Genomic DNA, 21,643 nt, shown 5'->3' with positions numbered 1-21,643 from the left:
TTGAATCCAGCTAAATTCTTTGATATATAATATAGGTTAGGAATCTCATTTAGATCCTTTGATGTTTAACTTAGTAACTGCTTATACATAGTTCAAACATTCATTACTTAGATTTATTCATATGGGTCGAATATCTCCTATGGAGTCTTTCGTGTTTGATTTAGTAAATGCCATTACTTAATCTAAAACAGATCTTAATACCCAGTATGTACTAAGTTTCGCCTTGGTCCGTCATTGATGAATAATTTCAAATCTAAGTCATTAGCATTTGAATGTTATTTCACAATAGAGAGATATGTGTGTGATACACATAGGACCAATTAAGTTTTATGTACTCCCACTAAACTTCTTATATATCTATAATAATCATGTACATTTTATGAAACTAAAATACTTTTTAGCTTCACTAAAATACATTTCTAATTCCCAATTGCTTGCTTAAATCTGTAGTTAGATTTCATAAGCTAGCTTTCCTTTTAAGCATTACTTGGATCCACAAATCCTATGACATGTTATGTACATAGTTTGCTCCAACATTTGATTGAGGAATACGCTTTGTCATCCAATTGCCATATTTACCAATATGCAATCATTGCTTGAATTATAGACTTGAGCATTACGATTATGCATGAGGTTTCAACACAATCCATGCCATCAATTTGCTTGTAACCTTTAGCAACTGATCTAGCTTTGTGTGTGAACACAATTCCATGTTTGATAGTTTTTATCCTTAAAACAAACTTGCAACCAATAGGTGTGAAACTATTCTTGCAAATCAACAAAATTTCAATTTTGTCATCAAAACATTGAGTATGTTTTATGGCCTCTAACCTTTTAAAACATTTGAGTCTATATATGGCCTCTAACCATTTTAGGGAATCTATATTTCGTCATAGCTTTTTTGCAAGTCACAAACTCATTAATGACAATAGTTTTGACTGCAAGTTGTAGGTTTCTTCACTATCTAATAGAAGAATTTCATAGTTTCATTGACCTGAACTCTATGTTTCTTCACTATCTAATAGAAGAATCTCATAGTTTCAATGACTTGAACTCCATGCCTACTTGGGTATAGAACATCAAACAATAGAATATCAACAGACACTTGAAAGTCCTTTGAATATTCTGTTCTCCTTGAAGCACTTGTAAAGTCTTCTAAGAGATGTCTATTCTTTAAAGCCACTTCTAAAGTCCTTAAAGAATAAGTTCAGATTTTCTGAAGCACTTCGAAAAGCCTTCGGAATGTCCGTTTATGTTTGTTGTTCGCCTCGAAGACTTTCGAGGTCTATTTTCTCCCACTTGTCATTTTGGAAACGAATCTCCAAAAGGACATTATTTCGAGCAAACAAACATTATGTTCTCAAAAATTCGTGGTAGAAACAATACCCTTGTGTCTCATTTGAATAAATCACAATGAAGCATATATCTATACTTGGGCCTTAGTTTGTTGAATGACAAACACTAAGCTCCCACTGAGTTTTGCAACTCTCTAGATATATTTTATGAAAAGTTATTCTGAAGTTACTTTTTAATAGCTTTGACGAATTTGGTTTAGTTTGGTGGTAGTTGAGCATTTTGTTTAGAAATTATAGGAAAAGTCTTTATGATTCATCATTAATCGAATCAAGTACTAATTGACTTCGATTATTCCAACTAAGATATGCCATATCTTATGGACCTAGATTGTGAAATTACAACACACAATCACTGATGATCATATTTGGTCTCAAGTAATCATCAACATGATCTAACCTAGATCTTTATGATTTCTTGCCAAGTGGATTTTATACTTCTGAATCTTTGAACTAGCCAAACAGATTCAACTTATATCACATTTGAGTAAATAAACCTATATTTACTCAAATCCATGTGAAATAATAAAGTCATAAAATCTTTCTTTAGCTTTGAACTCTATTGTCTAGGCGTTCTAACAATAGTTCAAATCTATTATTACTTTCAACAAGTAAGACTAGTTGTCTTAAATTGATCTAGAAATCAATCAACTTTCAAAAGTCCATCAAAATAGAGCTTTTTAATGTTAACTTGTTGATATGGTCTAAGCAACAATGCCAAAGATTAGTGGAACTCAAATCAAGGGGTTGATTTGAACCCAGTAAAGTTTTTATTGTTAAAGAGTTGTTTGTTTTAATCAAGCATATTGACTCAACCCGTAAATGACCATTTCATTCAAATAAACAAACAAACATTGTTTTTGTTTTTCTTGAATGTGAATCTTTCTGTGTTTGAAACAGAAATTTAGGTATGCTGATTATGGAACAAAATAGCCATTAAGTTCCAGCCTTGAAATGACTTAAAACAAACTAGATGACCCTACAACTAATGTAGCATTGCCATGCTTCATTTCCCACTTGTAGGTCATTAGTGTAGCCTAGCTTCCATTGTTTGAGTTATTACCGAAGTAAGAACCTCAAGCGGTATATGATACCAAGGAAGTTTGATTGCTAGGTCACTTCTCTTTAAACATAAACTTATAGGTAGAAACGAAATCGTAAATTCCTTTCATTTGTTCCTTGTTTTCCTATTTCTTGTACCCTTTCTTATAGTCTTAAGAATTGAATTCTTTAGTGTTGACTTTTATACTTTGTTAGACATGTCCAATGTCGCTCCAACAAGGTTCTTACCATTTTATGTTGAATATTAAGTTTCAACTAGATGATCTTACCAGAAGCTTCTAAAGTTCTCTAAGCATCTATCTATTCGAATGTCTAGGGACTAGACTCATTCGAGAATTAAATGGACAAAGATATTAGGTTGTTAACCATTGGTAAAGCTGAGCGTTTAAACTCAATGCTTTATGATCTCAAAACTACATTGTATTTTGAATTCACAAGCACCAATCGGTTTGCCATTCGACTTTGATATTCGAAAACAACCATAAAAGTCGCTAAAAGAAACGTACATTTAAATTGCTCATTTTCTCTCATTTCCGTGAATCGTTCTTGGATTCACTACCAATCGAGGAAATTTACTGTTACCTTTCTAAAAGGATTTACTGCAGTGCAAGATATTTAATTATAAACAATAATTAAAACATACATTGAAGCATGCAAAGTCTAAACATTTATCATGAATAATAACTTGAAAATTAAAGCAACCATGCAATTCAAACAAGTTATTGGCATTTTATTCGAATTTATTGTTCCGGCAGGTGTGAATAAAATGATTCCAAGATCCTAAAATCATTGAAGAGCTAAGCACAGTTTGTCGACTCAATTCTAAAACATCTTAGGTAAGCAAAAACCTTTTGCTAATAGTCTAGAAACTATTCTTGGTTGATAGGCACGTCTAAGAACTTATTAGGTAAACCTATCGATTTTGCCACGACATAAAAGGACTCCTTACTTATATCGTTGAGTTTCACCAAAACTAACATGTACTCACAATTATTTGTGTACCTTGCCCCTTTAGGACCAATAAGTAACACCTCGCTGAGCGAAAACTATTACTAGATTGATGTAAAGGATATCCAAGCAAGTGTATATTTTGGCATGGCACCTTTTAACTCAATTTTTAAGTTTGAAACTTAAGGCTTTTACTATGTTGGTTAGATTTTAAGTGAACTAAAATCCTTAATCATGCAACATAATCAAGCTTTGATCTCATGCATATTTAAGACATATTTAAAAGAAATAAATAGCTTAAAACATGCATAAGATAAATGTGATCTAGTATGGCCCGACTTCATCTTGAAGCTTCAACTTCAAAGTCCGTCTTGAAAATCTCCGTGGGAGGCACCATTTTCTTCAAATAGGATAAGCTATAATTAAAACTAATTACAACTATTTGATGGTACGCAGACCATATTTGAATTGAAAAACAACTTTGGTACTTTAGACCAATTACATTCAAATTAATGGTACGCAGACCATATTTTCTATCCTATTTGGGCCATACTAGTCACTTCATAACCTGCAAAACAGTACATATACAATATATACCATTCACCCATTCATTATCATGAATGGCCCACATAGCTGGTTAGTAAAACACATTATGCATCACATAAACATTTGCAGCAATTAATCAAGGGCACCAATAATCTACAAATTATTCAGTCCTTATTAATTCTAATCAAGTTGTTTTAACCTTAAGGATTTGTAGACCTAATCAAGAGTTTATGACTAAAAATGCTCCCACTTAAACCAATAAATTCATATGCTTTACTAATTTTAAACATAAAAATGTATTTCTAGTCTAACCGGAAACATACAAATTTAATTAAAATTTAAAGCTCATATAAATTTATAATTGAATCCAAAAAGTTTAATTTAATTTCAGTCGTATTTAAATTAATTCATGATTTTAATTTTAGTAAAATAATTAGAATAAATAAAATTTATTATAATTACAATATTCAAAATAAAAATCCAAGAAAATAATTTAAATTATTAATTTTAAAATTAATTAAAATTACGTAAACTGAAAATTTCAAATTAAAATTTCAAAACGATCTAATCGCAACGCAACAATCCCACGCAAGCACGCCCATGGGCTACACGCATACAGCCATTGCTGGCCATGTGCCTGCAGCCCATGCGCTGCGTCGCATTGCTGCTGCTCACCATCGCAAGGCATCAATCGAACACGCGAGCTGGTGCTCGCTGCGCGCGCCATCGCTCGCTGCGCTCGCTTGCCAGCGCTCGATCCATGCGAGCCATCGCTCGCTGCGCGCCTGCCTTTCCCGCACGCGAGCTTGTGCTCATCGCACGAGGCAGCAGTATGCGAGCTGACGCTCGCTGCGCGCGAGCCATCGACGCTGTGCGTAGCGCTCGTGGCACGCGAGCTTGCGCTCGCTGCGCGCGAGGCTCTGCATGCTTGCGCGAGGCACTGCGTGCTGTGGCGCAGCTCGCTTGCTGCCCACACGCGACTGCTCGTGCCTTGCTCTCGCCCTTGCCCATGCGCCCATTGCTCACAGCCCACGACACAAGGCAGGGCTGCTGCCTTGTGCTCGTTCACCATGCTCTTGCTCGCTGCATTCGTACCGCATGGGCGACGAGCTCCCTTGCTCGTCGTCGCATGCCCGCACTATACAACACCCCTTAAGGGTAACACGTAGCGTCAATTGCTTTGTGTGTGCAAGTTATATGAGCGAATCGCATAAAAAATTAAGAATTTATTTTCAAAATTAATGACAAATTAATAAATAATATTAATTTCATAATTTTAGGGCGAAAAATCGAAAATTTATTATTTAATTGATTTCCAATTAACATGGATTCAAGTCTAGGTCATAAAAAATTTAAAATTTAACATAAATTTACAATTTTTATGGTGGTTTTTAATCATAGGTCTCTAATTAAATTATAACTAATTATGAAAATCAAATTAATTCTAAATTATTTCAATTTTCAACAAATTAATCATAATTACAAATTAGATTGCATAATTAACAAGGCTAGGCATTCAAACTTGTTAAACATATACAGTAGGTCAATAAAAAATTCAAGATTTATCAACAAGAATCGCAAATATTTAATTTAACATCTTAAATTTACGAAATTTTGCATTCGAAAAACTAAAACCTCCGAAAAGTCATAGTTAGGCTTCGAATTTGAGAATTCTGGGTTAGGCCGAAAAATAATGTTTTTGTCAAAATTTTAGAATGCCTTTTACATGCGGAATTGACACAAAAATCACTCGATTTGGATGAGTAACGAAGAAACTGCCGAAAAACTGCGTACGTATAATTAAATAAACACAATTTGCAATTAATTAACAATTACGAAAATTAATCACCCCTTTTAATTCTTGCAAATTTGTAATATTTAACCATGTTTATGCAATTTAGATTATGAAAATAATAAGAGGCTTGTGATACCACTGTTAGGTTATGATACATATGACAATTCATAAATCATGCGGAAAAACCATAAAGCCAGGAAAGCATATTATATTCACATAATCATTTAGCATAGTATTGATGCATACATGTTGTAGCGTGCCTTCCCTAGCTGCCCCCGAACCGAACAAGAACAAGTCTTTAGGACTCCAAATGTCGTCCCTCCGTAGATAGTCCACAGTACGTCCGGATCCGCCTCAAGTTAGACCAACTAGAATCGCCCTTAAGGTTGCTAGGATTTTCGGCTATTGTTTGCAAGTGTATGGCTAATTTTATTTCAAAAACTTACCTTGTGAATACTTCAATCGTCCTACAAATAATGACCCTAGGCCCTTATTTATAGAGGTATGGAAAAGGAACTGGAATCCTATTAGGATACTAATTAATTAAACTAGAATCCTAGTAGGACTCTAATTAATTAATATTTATCCTTTTAAGATTAGGAATTTAATCATCAAACAAATCCTATACAATTTAGGTTTCGTATGTGAACACAAACTCTACACGAGCATGACCTACGAGCGTGCAGGCCATTCCCGCGCACAGCCCACACGGCTGCTCGGCCCACGCGAGCCGCAAGCCCACGCGAGCAGCAGCACAGCTCGCAGCCCATTGCTGCGCGCGCTGTGCGCGCTGCCACGGCCTGCTGGGCCTGGCCTTGCGCTGGGCCTGGCGTGGCCTTGGCTGTTTGTGTGGCGCGCTTGGCTTGCTGGGCGATGGCCTGGCTTCGTGCTGGGCCTTCGTCCGGAAGGCCTCGTCCGATGCTTATTCGTACGATACGCTTCCGATTAAATTCCCGGTTCCGAAATTCATTTCCGATACGAACAATATTTAATATTTCCGATTCCGGAATTAATTTCCGTTTCGAACAAATATTTAATATTTCCGTTTCCGGAACTATTTTCCGATTCCGATAATATTTCCGATTCTGACAATATTTCCGTTTCCGGCAATATTTCCGATTCCGGCAATATTTCCATTTCCGATAATATTTTCCGATACGTACCATGTTTCCGTTTCCGACAACATCTACGACTTGGATAATATTTATATTTCCGATACGATCCATATTTCCGTTTCCGGTAATATCATCGTTTCCGGTGTATTCATTTCTTGCTTGTGACGATCTCAGCTCCCACTGAAACCAAGATCCGTCGATTCCGAATATCCATAGATAGAGTATTTAATGCCATTAAATACTTGATCCGTTTACGTACTATTTGTGTGACCCTACGGGTTCAGTCAAGAGTAAGCTGTGGATTAATATCATTAATTCCACTTGAACTGAAGCGGCCTCTAGCTAGGCATTCAGCTCACTTGATCTCACTGAATTATTAACTTGTTAATTAATACTGAACCGCATTTATTAGACTTAACATAGAATGCATACTTGGACCAAGGGCATTATTTCCTTCAATTTCGAGTTGGGTTGCTCTTTCCAGGTCTACCAAACAGGGAGTGCGAACTATAAACTACAGAGAGGACCAGATGTAGACACTACACAGCTTCAAAAGATGTGAGAAGGTGGAATGTTCTCTTTGCTTCTCGTGAGATTTTTAATGATTCAGCAAAACCGAAACAAGAAGTTACATGAATGATGGGATACTATATACAACAATCAATCACCTTTCCTGAAGACAAAGCCAATTCTCCCAACTGCTTCCACTTTGACTCACTCTGGACTTCTGTAGCTATCTCCTACAGAAATGGAACATCCACAATCAGCAATCTCAAATCAGTAGCTTCAACAATCGTACAACTAGCACCACTTACCTTTGCAATTTCTAGTCTGCTAAGTTGTATGGCAGTATCAGACCCTCTTGCCTATCTGCAAGAAACAAATTGACATGAATACCAGAATAATAGCTACCTCTAGAAGTCTAAAGGCAGTGACATAAGGTATCCAATTGCTTGCCATGGAAGCAGAAAAATATGAACTCTGCCCATTTCACAAGACTTCGTTGTCAAACCTATACAATGATAAATTTATGAAGGTAGTTTTTAAAATACCGTAACACAATGATACTATATATTCAAGACCGAGAGTATACGATCCCTAGCTGGCATTGTGACTCAACAATGGCGCTCAAGTATTTCACGGTATTAACACTGAAGTAACAGTCAATCTCAATTAGTCAGCAACCTAATTTCAACACTCTTGGTGAAATATCAGAACAAAAGCTCCATTGTAGATCCTTCCATTCCTAGACCGTTCCATGGTTGTTCACTATACTGAGGGTTGATCATATATTCCAAGTTTCCCATAATTATAAATTAGAAGGATCTCCACTTCAAACTTAAAGAATGTTTCAGACTAAGTCATGCAGTAGTAAGATCAGCAACCAATCAAAAGTAACCAAAATTACATAAATTCACAAGACAGAAAGTAAGCATATTGCAATGGAAATACTTGTGTAATCAAGATCGACCATAAAGCGGTGCACGAGATGCAATAGATACGTAGATAGAAAATCATAAGCTAAGTTCCCTGCATTTCAAGATCATGTCTCTTAACAGGCCTTTTGGCTTAAGCTCATATGTCCAACTTTGCTGATAGTGAAAGAAGTCTGGTAAGGGCATGCCAAAATTTTCAAAGCACGTCAACCTCACAACTAATCTTTCCATTATTTTTCTCCAAATCAATAAATGATTCACCCTACTTTGCTAACATGCCATATATCAGACACCCTGAAACTAGAAACTGAAGATGGCTTGGCAAACACAATTTCAAAAATCACAATTACACCTGACACTGAAAAAGTTAATACTATTATATTTTATTTGATGATCTCTAATCTTTTCAACGAGAGGAAGGATGAATGAGATAACATATGTTGCATTCATAAATTTTAAGCTCAACTAGAACATTAAACGGCAGATACAAAGTGAAACAAAAAAGAAAGTAAAAATGTGAATAAAATTAGGGATTTCTTTTAGACACCCTCCACTCCTCCAGTACAAAATCTTTCTCGAAACAACCTTGATATTTTAATTCATCCAAAAAAAATCTCAATAAACCAATTTCAACATTGCTATTAACATTGAAAATTACTCGTTAACGTTTTGTATGCAGATAATATAGTTTAGATGTCTGCATATATGGAAAGCTCAACTAGAATAGTCTAGATGTCATCAATATATGGAAATCTCCTCTCTCACCCATCAAAAATAATGGATCACCCCAAAGCTTCATCAATACAAGCTATCACAAGCTCTTTATATTTAAACAACATCTATCATTTGCTCTTATATTTTGCTCAAGCACAATTGAAGCACGTGGAAACATATGATAGGACGTGGTAACATCCCATTGAAGCACGTGGAATTCCAATATAGGGACTAGGCGACCTCAAACGTCCTATCAGATGTTTCCATAAGGCCAATCAACCATAAAACAAGATTAGATACAAAAAAAAATTGGTATGTATCAGAAGCAGAACACCAACCCCCTCAAACATACATAGTATAGTACTCACATAACATTAAACAAACAACATGTGCACACAGAAGTAACGAATAATTCAATCCTTCAATCAGCAAAATCAAAGACTTGTAAGGAATCTCATAGAATCATAAATCAAATCAAATTAAACCAATAAAGTTGATTAATCAACAAATTGAATAAGAATTAAAGTAAAATAACACAAATTCAAGAAGAAAATTAAATTACCAGCGGCGGAAACGCGTGAATCGAAGATTGCTATCCTCAATAGACGAAGAAGGTTCGGATGTGTCGACCACCACTGCGGTTTGGATGTGTCGACCACCACTGCTCTGCCGCTGATGTGTCGGAAGAAGCTTCAGATGTGTCGACCACCATTGCTTACGAAAAGCCCTAACACCCAAATCCCCAATTTCAATTCACAAACCCTAATTTTCGGATGTGACTGAGAAGCAGAGGAGAGAGAAAAAACGCAGAGGGAAGAAGAAGGGGGGCAGCGAGGAAGAAGAAGAAGGGGCCAGGTGCTGCGGTGTTTCCGGTAGATCTGAGGCCAGGAAGATCGAAGAAGAAGGTGATGCGCGGGATGAGAAATTTTGAAAGAGAAAAAATTCTAAGTACCCAGCTGCTGCAAATTAAAACGCGAGCCAGTATTGTTAATTAGAAGCGAGAAGGGTTTTGAGAGCTGACCTGTTGCAGCGTCTAAAGAGATGTACCCTGCAACAGGTTATAACTTATTGCAGCGAACAGTAAAAGCCCCCTGCAAAAACACTTATTGCAGGGAACATTTAAAATGTACGCTGCAACAACCTTTTATAGGGTTTGACCCGCGTTGACTGACTACTTGTTGAAGCGAATGAAGACATGTACGCTGCAACAAGGGGGGTGCAATAGGGGTTTTTTCTACTAGTGAGCATGTCTTAAGTAGTTTAAGATTTTAGGTAAGCAAAACCTATTGCTAGTAATCTCCAAATTACTCTTGGTTAATAAATTAATGCCATAATTTATCCCATTGCCACAACTTAATGCCATTGTTGTTTGAGTTGTAACCACAATCAACGTGCTCCTTTAGGACGCCTTACCACCTAAGTCAACTAAAATAGCACCTCGCTTTAGCGTAAACCTACTATCTTAGATCCCTAGAATTTTGTAAGTGCTTGATTTGGAAGGAAATTTTAAACTCAATATTACTTGGACCTAGTTATTTCTATGTTGGTTCGATTACTTAGTGAACTTAATCTAATCGATTCATATTAAACAACCTGTTCATGCAAAGCATACATACATTCATACATTCACGCATAATATATATATGCGTGAATGTATGACTATATATATATATATATATATATATATATATATATATATATATATATATCAAAGTGCATAAATAAATGGTGATCTAGTATGGCCCAAAACATTTGTCTTGAAGCATCCAATCTTCATCACCTTCTTGTTAGCTTGGCATCGTCTTGAATCTTCGTTCAAATGCTAACTTAAAGTTCTAAACTTAGAAATACTTGAAAATAATAAATTACATCAAAATTTCCATGGTACGCAGACCATATTTAAAACTTTATATTCAAAGATAGAACGGTACGCAGACCGTATTTAACTATCCTAAATTGGCCATACTAGTCACTTGGAGTACCTGCATTACATAAAATATATATTCTATGCATTCACCCATTCGTGTGCTAAAACGAATGGCCCATATTAAAATGCAAGTATTTACGTAAATTAATTAAAATTCACGTTCACAGAAACATGTCCTAAAAGATTAATCAATTTCCAAATTATTAATCCTTAGACTTTATTCTAATTAAAAATGAATTTAATTAAAATAATGCGACCTACGAAATAAATTAAAATAATTATTTCATTTTAATTTCATTTAGTGGCTCCCACTCAAACCAATAATTATTCCAGATAATTAATTATGGAATATTAAATTAAAACTCGCAGCCCGGCCCAAGCAAATAAAATATTAAATTAAATATCCCGAGCCCAAATTAATGCAAATATACGAAGCCCAACGAAATAAACAATTTTCAACGAAAAAATTCCGATTACGTACTTGGACTTGGCTTGCGCCCAGCCCAATCCCTTGCGTGTGGCCCATGAGGCGCACGAGCAAGCTCGCACACCCCAGGCCTTCGCGCGCGCGCGTGTCCGCAGCTGTCGCTGCCCCTGCGCTGCGCCGTTGTGCCTTCGTGCGCTGGACGTCGCATGGCCTTGTGCCTTGCTTCGTCGCAGCCCCCGCAAGAAATGCTTGCCCCTTCCTCGCCCAGCGCCCACGAGGCACACAGCACGCTTGCTGCTGCCCGTGTCGCTGCGGCTCGGCCAATGCATAGCAGCCCGTATGGCTCGACGAGCCATACGTCCACCACACTTGTGTTCGTGCCTTTGGTTCGTGATACGGACCAACTCAATTAAAATTAAATTTAATTTCACGAACTTGCATTAATATTATTTTTCAAAAAGTTACGATTTTTATTTTCGAAAAACAACGTTTTTTTTTAACGATTTAATAAACTCCGACGACAATCCAATTTCGTAAAATTATTAAATCAAGGGCTAATAATATTCAAACTTTTAAGAACGAAAGAATCAACATTAAAGTTTGAACTTTTAATTAATAAAATCCGAAGCTTTAAATCGTTCATTAACTTTTAAATTTCAGATTTTTAATAATTTGGTTTAAGTGCGATTAAAATTAACGAAACCATTCAAAATTTTAATCCAATAATTTTAAAATTAGCCACTGACCCATGAAATTATATCCCCTTTCCCAATTAACCGAATTATTAAACCAAAATTAATTAAAATTCAATTAGGGTTTCAAATTTTACGAATTGGGGAAAGGTAAAATTAGGGTTTATACTTATCGGAAAAATCTGAAATTTTTACCATAGATCAAGAATATACCTAGAAACAATGTGTCAAAATTTCAAGCAATTCCAAGTAGCTTAGGTCGACCTTATAATTAATTGAATTACTGTCCGACACTTTTAATTTTTAATGAAAAATTAACAAAAACGCCCAAAAAACGATACTTTGAGGCCTGTTTTTGCAATTCCGTTCTCATGAGTTGATCTTAGAAAATCCTTTTCAATCAGATTAGGGTTTTAAAACTCGAAAAAACGAATCTTTTTTATTTCGGACCTAATTATTACGCAATTCATCCAATAATTCGTAAAACATTCCGAAAATCCAACAAAAATTCAAAATTTTCAACAGATGCAAAAACAATAAATCATGCTAATTCATGCTTTGAATACATAATGCTCATGATACCACTGTAGGGGAATACAGTTAAACATAATAACATGTGCGGAAACAATCCCCAAAGCCAGGAAACATGTATAAAGCACAGATTAAGCAAACTTACATTCGAAGCGTGTTTTCCACAATAATATGTCAACGAACACGAACAAAGAACTCCACTTGTCGTTCCTCTACTTGGTTCACCGACACGTTCAGATCCGTCTTGATTATCGTAGCTTAGACAATCGATCAATTTTGCTTTTTGGGATGAACACACTTTGGAGGCACAGAGAGAATTAGGGTTCTCTGTTTTTCTCCTAGGGTTGTGTGTATTGTGTTGTGTCTAGTTGGAAAGAGGTTAGAAGGTTATTTACATAACCTTACTAACCGACCAAGCCTTGAAGCAAGGCCGGCTAGCAAGCCCCGCGCGCCATCACACGGACACGCACAGCGAGTTGGGCCGTGGCCACGCTGCTGCTGCTGTGTCGTGGTCTCGGCCCGCACGCGCACAGCTCCTCGGCCATGGGCCTGTCGCTGTTGCGTTGCCTTGCTTGCTCGCCTAGCGCTCGCGCGCCCATGGGCCTCGAGTGCTTCGTGCACTCGGCTCGTGGGCCGCTCCTCGTATTCGCGATTTAATATATTTCCGATATATTATTTATCGTTTCATATACGACGAATCACCGTCGTACGATACGATTTATTCTTCTCGCCTAGCTTACGAATATTCGCGATACGATATACGATTCCGATGCAAGGTCGTATCGTATAATACGTTTCCAACTTTAATTCCCGAAAAGCTATTAAATGAATTTCCGATTCATTTAATCCGGTGATCTGTTACGTGTCATTGGTGTGACCTTGTAGATTCAGTCAAGAGTGAGTTGTGAGTTTAATATCCATTAGAACTCACTGATCGGAAGCATTGCTCCAGCTAGCTGTTCCGATCACTTGATCTCACTGAATTAATTGTTCGCAATTAATCTGAACCTTGGTATTAGACTTAATGCACTTTGGGTGAAGGACATATTTCCTTCAGTTAGATGGCATGGCATATCTTTTAAGTATTGAATATGACATATACCTTTTGTTTTTGAAGGTCACGGATGCATCTGGGACCACTAAGGCTGTTATTTCATGCTTTCGGAGACTTGGAGCTAGTAGACTTCGTTATGGATCAAGTAAGTATCTCTTGTATGCATTGGTGGAATGAAACCTATTTTTTAAAATTTACTGTTTAATACTTAGGATGGATAATAATCACAGTAGACCTCTTCAATGTGACTGGTTAGCGGCGAACAACTTAACACCTCTTTTTAAATGTTTATTGATTTTTTGTACAATTAACACCAAGTGTATCTTCTCTCTTTTCAAATGTTTATTAACACCTAGTGTATCTTCTCTCTTCTATCTTGATTTCTATGTTCAATTAATTGCTCTGGGTTTTTAATATGAATTAAGGGTTTAGTTATGTTGGTTTGTTTGTGAGTTCGAGTATTTTTTTCAATTTTTTATATGATTTTCGCTGTGAATTAAGTGATTGATTTGAATTTGATGATAAATTAAGTGATTCATTTTAATTTGATGATAAATTAAGTGATTGAATTGAATTTGATTTACTGTGACCTTTTTTTTATTGATGTTGAATTGCTAGATTTGTTAATTTTACATTTAATTAAAAGAAGTTAACTACATATTCTAATTTTCTACTCTACAGATTTTTCATAGTATACATGTATTCACTAGTCTTCTGTTTAATGTGTTTATTTGATTAATAGCTTTTGCATTTCAAACAAATGAGAGAGAGGGAGAGAGAGGGAGAGATGGCAGAGGTCAACAAGTAGACTATGCTTTTTGTTCTGGAGATTTTCTGATTATGTAATTTGGTGCTTAATTTCTACCACTGAGTTTCCAAGTGTATCTTTGTATGCTTTAAAATTTCATAATCTTATGGTGATCTTAATGTTTTCTCTACATTATATACTTCCCGTAGACTAGATAGTATATAAGAGAAATAAGTACACTAATGGTTGGCTTTACCTGAGAGAAGGAACTATACTACCAAAGTAATTTCTCTGCCAATCATATGTTATTTGCTACTGTTTTTGTTACTTTTGATTTTTTTTCCCGGAATTCCATACATTGATCAAACTAAATTAATGGAAGCTTGGCCCCGATACAGAAAGAAACAGGATACACACTCATCAGATCTTATTGTTGGTACAAATCATAATCATGGTGACGGATTTAATTCTGCTTCCGTGGATCCGCCTGCAATGCTTATGCCTAGCTTAGGACCTTCTAGGTCGGTTAGGGAAATAATTCATGAAGTGAAGATGGTTCAGGTATACTTTTTTTTCTGTCTTAAACTTTTCTTAAAACACTATTTTGTTTCTAGCTGTTGAAAAAATTGCCTCTTCTTCTTTCAGTTTCTGATATGAAACATGTTTTTATCATTGGAATTTAGAAAGTTTTGCTAAATGTTTCTGCACCATTCTGTAACTTTATAGATTGAAATTGTGTCTCTGCTTTTTTAAAGTTTTTTCACAATTCAAGTTGTAAACAATCTAAAAAACCCATCCAAATTTATACCCAGCGAAATTGATGTGGACTCTCTTAACCGCAACTGGCTAAAACTTTCTTACTCTGCAAACTAACATCATGAGTTGGACAAGAACCCCAGTTGCATAGAATGAAAAGCTCACTTCTTTGAGTTATTTCTGCATAATTTTGTTAAGAATTTCTAGTTTCTTTAGCATGTGAGTTCTTATATCATTAGAAGGAGAATAGATTGACTGAAATTTATAGTCTGAACAATTAAGTCACAAGTTTAAAAAGTTGTTTTTGTTTCGTTTGTTTCTGCTGTTTAAAGCCTATGATGTTTTGCGATTTGTTTCTGCTAAGTTAACCAACTTTAAGTACTTAACCTTCTAAATTCCATTTTCTTATAATCCATAAAAAATGTGATGCCGGTGTGGGGAAAATGAGTACAATAGAAATTAAAGGCAAAGAACAGCAAAAATGTGATGCAAATGTTTTATCCCGTGCTGACCTCTATGAATAGTTGAAAGCAAAGAACAGCGATGAAGCACCCATTATCGGTGTTGGTCTTCATAGTTATTCACTTTTGTATACTTTCACATGCTCCATCCAAGCTGAATTGTGTCCTTGGCCGATTTTTGTCTTTGATATTTTTCTTGTAGTGAAACTTAGATTATGGATGCTAGTTTTTCATAGTATTGTAAATTTTTAATGTGATCAATTTTTATATTTATAATTATATACTATTCAATTTAATTATCTATATAATTGAATACTTTTTTTATGTGATGTATGGAGGATAGCTAGTGGGCGTGGTCTAATTGTATAATATATGTAGCAGGGATATCAGTTATATAACAAATTTCTAGATCAATTGCGGCTCATTTATATATATCAAGTGCGGCTCTTTTTTATGCTTGTGCTGCCCATTTTTATGTCAAGTGCGGGCTAATTTCCAAAATTGGCAGCACAAAATTTGTCAAGTGCGGGCTCATTTTCAAAATTGGCAGCACAAACTTTGCCAAGTGCGGGCTCATATTGCAAAATTGGCAGCACCAAATTTGTCAAGTGCGGGCTCATTTTGTAAATTGGCAGCACTTGAAGTATCAAGTGCTGCCAATTTTTTTGCAGCACTTGAGAAACATCAAGTGCGGGCAAGCCATGTGCTGCACATGTAAAAGCCCGCACTTAACCCCTTAAAATGAGCCTGCACTTTAGCTTTTTTCTTCTAGTATACACTCAGCTCGAAAAACTCAGCATTGCCTTGGTTTGGGCCACAAAGAAACTACGGCACTACATGATCTCCCATACAGTGCATGTAATTAGAAAAGCGGATCCTCTTAAGTACTTATTTGAAAAACTAGCTCTCAACGGACGGTTGTCCAGATGGTTGGTCATGCTAGCAGAATTCGATCTCAAGTAGACCCCTCAAAAATCTATCAAGGGTTCAGCAGTCTCAGACGTCCTAGCCAACTGTCCCATCAAGGCAGAAGAGGAGGATTATGACTTACCCGACGAGCAAATCCTAATGACAAGCGACGACAGTTGGTCGCTGCACTATGATGGTGCCTCAAATCAAAACGGATGTGGTGTTGGAGTAATTCTAGTAGCCCTAGACGGCACCCACATTCCTATGTCAGCAAAACTGCAATTCAAAGTCACAAACAATGCGGCAGAATATGAAGCATGCATTATGGGCCTGGAAGCCGCCTTAGCATTGGGTGTCCAGAAACTTCGAGTGTACGGAGATTCCTCCGTGGTCAGCAATCCAATTTCCGGAAAATGGAAAGTAAGGAGCGAAAGCTTGGCTCCCTACCAATCCTACCTTGAAAAGCTGTCTGAGAAAGTAGAAGAGCTTCGCTACACATACCTCCCGAAAGAGGAGAATCAATTCGCCGACGCACTAGCAAAGCTGGCTTCAATGATCAGCATTCCAAATGGCAAGGCTGAAATGCCACTTACAATTGAAACACGTCAAGAAGCAGCATACGTCCATGCTATTGACGACATCGATTCTGACAGAGATGAGCCTTGGTTTACAGACATTCAAAGGTATTTGCAAAACTCTGAGTATCCCCCACACTTTTCAAGAAAGAGTCAAAGGGCTTTACGACTACAATCAGCCAATTTCGTCGTAGAAGGCGGCGTTTTATACAAGAGGTCCCCTAGTGGCCCCAATCTCCGATGTGTCGACAGGCACAAAGCACAAAGAGTCATGGACACCGTACATGCCGGAGTCTGTGGTACCCACATGAATGGGAAGATGTTGGCCCTCAAAGTTGTCAGGGCTCGATATTATTGGACCACCCTAGAACGGGATTGCTACTTCTTTGTCAATAAATGTCCTACCTGCCAAAAGTGTGCAAATCTAAAGCACATTCCCCCGTCCTTTCTATATTCTCAATCATCACCATGGCCATTCTCAGCTTGGGGTATCGACGTCATCGGCAAAATCACTCCAACAGGCACAGGGGGTCATGAGTTTATACTGGTCGCCATCGACTATTTCACTAAGTGGGTCAAAGCCAGGTCATTCAAAGTGTTGGGTTCCAAGCAAGTGGCCCAGTTCATACAAGAAAACATCATATGCAGATACGGAGTTCATTAGTGACCAGGGAACCCATTTTCAAGGAGAGTGTGAAGATCTATTCACCGAGTACAAAATTCAACATCACCGTTCTTTACCTTACCGCCCGCAAACTAATGGGGCATTCGAAGCATCCAACAAGAATGTCAAAACCATCATCATGAAAATGACAACCAATTACAAGGACTGGCCCTAGAAGCTGCACTTTGCATTGTGGGGGTATCGAACTTCAATTCGCACCTCAACGGGAGCAACCCCATTTTCATTGGTCTATGGAATGGAAGCAGTACAACCTATCCAGCTGGAGATACCTTCTCTAAGGATAGTCCTTGAAAGCAAAATCCCAGAATCTGCATGGGTACAAGAAAGATATGATGAGCTAATCATGCTCGATGAGCGTCGACTTCAAGCCGCTCACCATGTACAAGTCTATCAGCGCCGAGTGGCCAGACATTTCAACAAGAGGGTCAGAACCCGAAACATCAAGGAAGGCGAGCTTATCCTGAAATCCCTTCGCAAAAGCGTCATGGACCCAAGGGGAAAATTCAAACCCAACTGGGCAGGACCAAACAATGTCAAGAAAATCCTCTCTGGGGGAGCAGTCGAATTAACGGATGTCGATGGGACTGAGTTCCGTTCTTTGACGAACCTCGACCAGCTCAAGAAGTTCTATGTCTAATTCCTAGATTCAAAATTCAAAGTCAAGTTCAAAAAGTTTTGTAAGTTAGAACTACGTTCAGCCTGATTCCTTAACGGGAAACATAGGCAACCTCATTCCGAGGCCCGGCCACTTTAATACAAAAAAATTGCAAAAATTCCTCAATTAAGGGCATCCTAAAAAGAAAATCAAAATTCAAAATTCAATTGTTGTTGTTGTCTTTATTCCAAATGTGCAAATTCAAAGCAAAGCATGTTCAAGCGGAATTTAACACAATAACTTTTAACTTGGCTCTAAAGCCTTCAAAGCTAATTCAAATACAATGTTGGGATCAAGTGAAGAAAATTTCAAAGCCCTTTCACTTCCACTAAACACAATTTCTAAACACATCTTCTAAACACACTCCAAAACACAATTCTTGCTAACGCAACTTCAAACACATTTAGCCTACAAAGATCTAGGGACGGGCGACTATGCTCTCGAGTCTTGGCACCTTGAGTACTATGCCCCGACTTTTCCCGCAATCAATCATCAATCTTCCCCTTGCCCAAGCGGTGGAAGAAGGAACTTGCTAGTCTTCCAAGACGGGAGGATGACGAACCTCCTTTGGACTCAGATCGGTCAAGCACCGGACGGGCCACACGCCCGTCACCTTCCTCATAATTAGTTGATGCGGGGCGTCTAGCCCTAGAACCTCGGACTCTTGCTGGTCCGAAAAGAGAAATGTCCCTTTGGCTTGGGCCTTTCATCGATACAATATACCCCGCAGACAGAGTAACTGGCTCAGGTGGGGACTGAATATTCAAGAATGGTTTGGCAACCCAATACCGCCTCCAAACTTCAAGTCTATTAGCATTTAGCACAACGGGTTTCGGATTCTCTTCAGCACAGTCCGGGATTTCTTGAAGTCTAATCTCAAGATCGCAAGATTGGGATTGTCCTCCCATAAATCGGGATGAGATGCTGAAAGTTGTACAAGGCCACTCGGAGAGCTAGAAACTGTAAAATGCATGGCCGTGCTCAGATGAATCATAGGCTATGATTATCTGTTTATTTGATCAGTTGAACTCTGAAACCGAGAAACACCTCAGGACATAATAAGGATGACAATTCTTACCTTATGTTCAAGAGCAAGCATCGAGTGACAAAGGAATTAGGAAATGCACACTTGTCCCTAAGGACAAGTGGGAGACTGGAGGAAATAATGCCCTTGGTCCAAGTATGCATTTAATGTTAAGTCTAATAAATGCGGTTCAGTATTCTTCAAGCCGTACTGTCTCATCACTCGAGCAGGCGAGTAGAAGACCAACATTGTGAGGCTCGGCTCCCTCAAAGCAGTAGATCCAGGTGCATATCTCATAGAGGTAATTCTCCACCAAGGAACTACCCACCTTATACAAGATTCAACCCCAGAGAGTGCGCAGCGCCACTCATCCAATGAAAGTCGACCATACATCATGGGTCGCACAGTAAACCCTTTTCGGTTATAGCTTTCCATGTTCTCCGGTGGTACCACCAGCATGAGTCTCTCCATAAGCCAGACCTTGGGGAGTATACAAGAAAACCAATTCAAAATTCAAGTACAATTTCAAATATACAAGAAAGCTCCAGATCCTTACTTGGAGTAATACCGGACTTCCCGACGGCAAAGAAGAGGGGTCCGACTTCAACATATCAAGGCCCATCAATGTTTCGCCAATCACAAGCGACATTGGGTCCCGGCTACTAGCAAACTGCTCCACAATCTCTATTAGGGAGGCGTTGCCATTTCCAAACCCCTGCTTCGAAAAGAAGAAGCGAGAAAAGATACAAAAACTCAAGGCCCTCAAGCGGAAAGCCTTGGGGACATCAAGCCCAGCAAAGTAAGTAGCAAGGAGGGACAAATCCACCCATCTACCGTATACAACAACGCTCAAAAGTGGGGGCTTCAAGCCCAAATATCTTTCAAAGCCCAAGAAAAAGTGTTCTTCAACACTAGGCATGCATGGCTCCATCATAACGGGCCACCCTAATATAGGACTAAACTCTTCAGGGAGGGGACATACCTCATTATTCCCAAAGCGAAAGACATGATGATTTGGATCAAGCCTCCAGAGCAGCAAGAATGAAGTACACATCAAGCTTTAAAAACCGGAAGGAGGCGAACACCCCAAGATGCATGCCATCAAGCTCCCTTTTCTCCATCTTGCCTAGCGAACCAAGCCAAGAGTTCAAGGCATTTTCAAAAAAAATGGCCATTTTCATTCTTTTTTTTCGCCAGGAAGCAGTATGCAAAGAAAAGCAGGGAAGGATTGATGCAAAGTATGATCCGGAAAGCTCCCTATTTATACAAAAACCAGCCCTCATGGTAGTACGTCGGCGCCGGACGTCTAAACCTGCGCCTGGCGCAGGGGTCTGCAACAAGGACGAGGCCACCGTCCCCTTTATTTTCCGAGTACGCACTCTTTATAGCTTTGGACAGCTAAGTGAAGCCTCAATTATTCAAGATTCCAAAGCCGCAAGCCGCGCAATTTCAAGCAGTCCGAGTCAGCGCTTTGGGCCGATTTCGGGTCAATCTGTTCAAAATTCAAGCATTCTAGTCCTAGATCGGCGTCCTAAGTCGAGTATGCATATGCATAAGCAAGAGTTGAATATACTTTGACTCGCGCTTTTTCTAAACCAAAAAACCTCAGTCAAAGTGGGGGTTTATAGTGGGTATGTACACCCGAAAAAAATAGGCAAATTTTTGCAAATCTTGCATGCATACATATAGCTACAAATTTCAAAAGCACACACAACGCATACAAAATTCAAATTTTCGACCATACAAAATCCAAAAATTCCAAAATTCAAATTCAAACCATACCAAATACAAATTTTCAACCATACAAAATCCAAGTTACAAAATACAATCCATACAAAATACAATCCATACAAATACAATCCATACAAAAATCCAACCAAGGCAAGCTGGAACTCGCTACCATGCAGGATCAGTCCGAGTCATCATCAGCCGTAATGTCAACCACAGGCTCCTTGTTCCTGTTTCGGCTCCTATAGCGCTCCAGATCCTGATCTGGCTCTGTCCCAGGGGTACCAGGCTCCTGCTCCGAAGTACGAAGAGTACTGGGAGGACGATAGGTTCCCTACTGGGGGGGGAAGGATACTGATAAGGCTACGGGATCGCCATGAACTGGCGCTGCATCCCAAGAGCCTGGGCCTGTCGCATCCGCTCCATGTCACACCAGTAAGCCTAAGAATCAGCACTCCAAGGCTTAGAGCTACTCGCTCTGAAGTAAGGACCAGGGGTTGGCG

At 38.2% G+C, this 21,643-nt stretch overlaps 1 long non-coding RNA gene across 2 annotated transcripts in view; it reads left to right on the top strand.

Annotated features, from left to right (window-relative positions):
- LOC110792459 (uncharacterized) overlaps positions 1-15,843 on the top strand; it is a 33,405-nt gene extending 17,562 nt beyond the window's left edge. For both annotated transcript variants that reach the window (XR_008926517.1, XR_008926534.1), the window contains 2 exons: positions 13,663-13,744; positions 14,746-15,843. This is a non-coding gene — a long non-coding RNA (uncharacterized lncRNA). The remainder of the gene's footprint in view (positions 1-13,662; positions 13,745-14,745) is intronic.
- Positions 15,844-21,643: the final 5,800 nt, after the last annotated feature.

This window comes from Spinacia oleracea, chromosome 1 (genome assembly GCF_020520425.1).
Source record: "Spinacia oleracea cultivar Varoflay chromosome 1, BTI_SOV_V1, whole genome shotgun sequence".
In the NCBI taxonomy this organism is placed as follows: domain Eukaryota; kingdom Viridiplantae; phylum Streptophyta; class Magnoliopsida; order Caryophyllales; family Amaranthaceae; genus Spinacia; species Spinacia oleracea.
Note: the sequence above shows the minus strand (reverse complement) of the source record. Positions and strands in the feature narration are given on the sequence as shown.